The sequence below is a fragment of the Phascolarctos cinereus genome, unplaced genomic scaffold (genome assembly GCF_003287225.1).
Source record: "Phascolarctos cinereus isolate Bilbo 61053 unplaced genomic scaffold, phaCin_HiC Scaffold_5;HRSCAF=322, whole genome shotgun sequence".
Taxonomy (NCBI): Eukaryota; Metazoa; Chordata; class Mammalia; order Diprotodontia; family Phascolarctidae; genus Phascolarctos; species Phascolarctos cinereus.
Genome location: NW_027555958.1, coordinates 157,995,181 through 157,999,860, shown reverse-complemented (window position 1 = coordinate 157,999,860; position 4,680 = coordinate 157,995,181). Strand labels below are relative to the sequence as shown.

Genomic DNA, 4,680 nt, shown 5'->3' with positions numbered 1-4,680 from the left:
ACATTAAAAAAAACCTTTTTTTTTTAATGTAGGAGTTGCAGTCATGATCTCTACTAAGGTAAATTTAAAATAAACTTAAGAAATAAAAATGGAAACAATTTTGTTGAAGGTTATCACAGATAATAAATTAATCTTAATGTATGACATGCAACAAATAGCAGAACACCTTACTATGTGAAGGATAAATTCAAGAGTTACAGGGAGAAACAGATAGTGACTCAATTTATCCCTTTCAAATCTAGACAAATCTAACAAAAAAATGTTAAAGATCTGAACAGAATTTAAGGAAATGTTAGGCTAAATTTTTGCTTACTATTGAATGGGATTAGAAAGGAGTATACTTATCATCAGTTGTTCTTGCCATCACATTGTCTCCATGTATTAGGGCATAAAAACCTCATAAACATATGCACAAAATCAGAAATATCTATTTTTAAAAATTTTATTTACCACAATGCAATAAAATGTATTCTTAAATCTTGAACAAAAAGATTAAAAATTAACTGAAAAATAAATAATCTTGTAGACTTGCTAGATTAAAGGACAAATCATAGAAATGATTACTAATTTCATTAAGAATGAAGGCAACAATAGGAGCACATATCACAATTTTCAAGCTGCAATTAAAATACTTCTTAGAGGAAAATTTATATTTCTAAGTACTTTTAGCCACCAAAGAAAGAACAAATCAAAGAACTGGGCATCCACAAAAACTGGAAGACCAATAAATTAAGAAACCCGTATTAAAACCAAAATAGAAATCCCAAAAACAACATAACTAAAAAAGAAAGTTTAAAAAAATAAATAATATATAAAACTAGAAGCAATTAAAATAATAAATACATGAATAATTAGCTAAATTGAATTTTACAAGAGAACAAAATTACCAGAATCAAAAATGAAAAAGATTACAAATTACAAATTGCAAAAGAATTAAAAATTAATAAACACAATATGTCACTAGAAAAAATGTCCCATGAAACTAACAATATAAATAAATTGGATAAATATGATAGCAATCTGTCAGACATAGGTCTTAACCTCATACCGATATCTAGAGAAGTTCCATAACTGAGACATTAAAACTCACATTATAAACGTATAAGAAAAACAGATCTATGGATAGGAAATAGTTCATGACAAGGGGAGGAGCTCTTTAACAATGGTTACAGAGGACACAAAATATAAAAGACAGTTTTGCATGCATGAAATTTAAAAAGTTTTTGCAAATCTGCACATAGAATCCACCGCATCTAGGATTAAAAGGGAAACATAATTGAAATCAAATCTTTCCAATTTTCTCTGATAAAAGTCTTATTTCTCAGATATATGAGGAACTGATTCAAATTCATAGAAATAAGAGCCAAATGATAAACGCCTCAATGATAAGAATAGGAAGTTCTCAAAAGAGGAAATTTAAATTCTCTTTGCCAATGCCAAATCACTACTGACTAATGAAATGCAAATTAAGGTAACTCAGATTTTAGTTCATAACCACCAAATTGTCAAAGATGACCAAAAATAAGAAAATGATAAATGCTAGAGGGGCTGATCAAAAATAAAAGACACACTGATGCACTGTTGATGGGAATTCCAAATTGATACAGCCATTGTGAAAAGCATTTTGGAACTATGTCCCCAAATTTCCTACACTGTGCTTACCTATCACACAGCAATACATCTATACTCAATGGAGATAAAAGGAAGATCATCTCTTTCTGTTTTGGTAGAGAACCTTAAACTATGGGGTGTCCATCAATGGGGGACTGGATAAATAAATTACGGTATATAAATGTAATAGAATGCTTTAGCAAATGAAGAAAGAAATGGATTCAGGGAAACCTGGGGATATTGTAAGAATTGATGAAGATTAAAGTGAACAGAGTAGCAAAAAGTTATATAACGTGAATGTTGAACTAAACCATCAATTTTGAAGGACTTAGGAACTCCAATCCAATATCAAAGTTTTTAAAGGTCATCTTATCCTACCCACTCATTTTCCAAGTGAGAAAACTGAGCCCAAGAGTTTTAAGTGACTTAAACATTTTAAGTGCACACAGTAGGAATAAGCTGATAACCAAAGCCTTTTTGGATAAACATTGTAGATATATAAGCTTGATACAAGATTAAATTAATGAGAGATATGACATAACTCTTTAAAATAGCATGGTTGCAAAATTATACAAAGCTTCATGTCTATTTTATTTTTTTCTTTTTCTTTTTTTTTCCAAGACAAGAAACAGTCTGTCGGAGATGAGGCAGTGTCAACAGTGATCCCAGAGATAAAATCCTTATTGCTTATCTAAGCCTTTTTTTGGGGGAAGGAGGAAGGAGGGGAAGAGGTCGCCTTTAAGGTTTATTCACATTGCTAGGCCTCTCCCCTGGTGCCAATATGTTTTCTCCACCCCTTCTTCTGTCCTGGGGAACTGAGGACTGGGTAGGATAAGTTGCCCTTTAAAGACTCAGGGCAGCCATGGGTCCCCTCCCCACTGTGTGTGCGAAGGTGCTTGACACGTACTGAGCTGTCGGCAAAACCCTTGCCACACTCTGCGCACAGGTTGGGCTTTTTACCCGTGTGCACACGCAAGTGCTTTACAAGGTCTGGTCCACAGGCAAACTCCTTTCCCCACACTTCCCCACAAACGGTTTTGGCCCCAACTGGCTGCGTTGGTGGCTCAGGAGTTTCCCAACCTGTGCAGCTCAATACAAAGCGCTTCCTACACTCAGGACACATGTGGGCCTTGAACCTGGGTGCAGCTGTTGAACCTTGTGGGATGGAGGAAGCAGCCCCGGCCACTCGCAGGGATGCAACTGTGCATGGAGACCGTTCACCTCTGTGTATCCGCTGGTGCTTGATACGAGCTGAACTGTCTCCAACGCCCTTGCTACAGCCAGCACATTTGTATGGCTTCTCACCTGTGAGTGTGTGATGATGTTTCACCAGGTCCGAGCTCTGCGAAGAGCTATAGCCACATTCACCACAAAGGGTGTGGCGCTTGCCAGCAGGAGTTGGAGGAGGGCCTGGAGCTGGTGGGCGGGGCCGCTATGGCATCTCACCACTGTGTGTTCACTGGTGCTCGATACGTGCTGAGCTTTCCCCAAAACCCTTACCACATACCCCACACTTCTAGGGCTTCTCCCCCGTATGTGTGCGTTGGTGTTTAACCAGGTCTGACATCTGCCGGAATCTTTTTCCCACAATCACCACACGCGGGTGCACTCTCCCCAACCTGTGCCCTCAGTGTTTCTCAGAGAGGTCTGGAAACTCGAGAAAGGGGTTTTCCATGGCATTCACTTGCCCACGTGAATTAGAACCATCCGGTTCTAATTTGATGGCGCTATCTCTGTCGTCCCGGCCTGAAGCCATATCTCGAGTTTCCTTGAAACCCAGGCCACACACCTATTGGGGGTCATCCTCAAAATCCAGACCATTGTGCGGAGGGGGATCTTCTTCATTCTCACTCCCCAGCTTCCTTTCCTCTAAACCTTGAAGATCTGGGTCCCACGGCTCAGCGCCTTGCTCCACCCCAAGGAGAATATCCTTGGCGCGGATTCTGGGCTCTCCCTCGCATCCTCCTTTCGACCCCGACAACCTGCCCCACCTCAGGGGGGTTTCTCTCCTTTGGGTCTCCGCCCGCAGCTTGAGGGGGAGCTAGCAAGAGTCAGAGAACTGGCCTCCCTGATGGGCCCAGGGGCCCGAAAGTCCTGTATGTCTATTTTAAACACATACTAAATCTAAGCTTTGAATGTCTCTCATAGGGTTCTCAAAAATGTAAATTTTTTAAATGTATGCTAATTTGAATTCAGTTGAAATTCTGAACTACAGAAATACACACTGTCCAATGGGGTTTGCCAGACCTTTTCTTCTTGTTGGTTAATTTCTCATCATGCCGTAGAACCCACTGAACTGGTAACCATATGAAACCCCATTTGAAGTCAATCTGTAACAAAAGCATCTTTATAATTAATGTGGTCTAATGGTATGAGGGTACAAGAAAACATTAGGTGAAAAGATCTAACAGCACCTCCTCCCTTTCAGCTTCTGTCTTGGGGCTGTGTTTTTCTATTTAGTGAAATTTCATTCACTGTAACGATATGGCCCCAGATGTACCATACTACACAACCCGACCATCTCTCTACTTTGAATCTATGCTCCTGCCCCCTCCCTGCCCACCTGATCTTTTCATTCTCACCCAGAGGCTATGTTCTCCCGACTATTGAAAGTATACCAAATCTAGTCAATTCTAGAGTCACCATGATGTACTCTGGACCACTTACTGCCATGCTGCTAATGCTTTTCTTCCTCTTGCTCTGGTAATAAAAATCAAAATAACATGATCATTCATGCAAAATACAAGGCAATCATTATTCTGTGACTCCACTCACAGTCTCAGCCTTCCTGTAACAACACAGCCTCATTAGCCATACACATACATGTGTATCTATATATGAACATATGTATATATGCATATACACATGTATGTGTGGGGGGGAGAGAGAGAGAGAGAGGCAGAGAGAGAGAATAGGTAGAACTATAGATATTCTTCCCTTTTATAATATGTCTCTTGAAGGCTGAGACTGTCTTGTTTTTTATATTTTTATCGCTAGCATTTAGCACAGAATGCTTAAAAGTAATTTTTTTAACCCCTATTTTTCATATATAACATTATCCATAGGAGA

The 4,680-nt window shown here is 39.1% G+C and overlaps 1 pseudogene; it reads right to left on the bottom strand.

The window, feature by feature from the left end:
* Positions 1 to 2,368: 2,368 nt before the first annotated feature.
* On the bottom strand, positions 2,369 to 4,284 carry LOC110216499 (zinc finger protein 48-like; annotated as a pseudogene).
* Between the last annotated feature and the right edge of the window lie 396 nt (positions 4,285 to 4,680).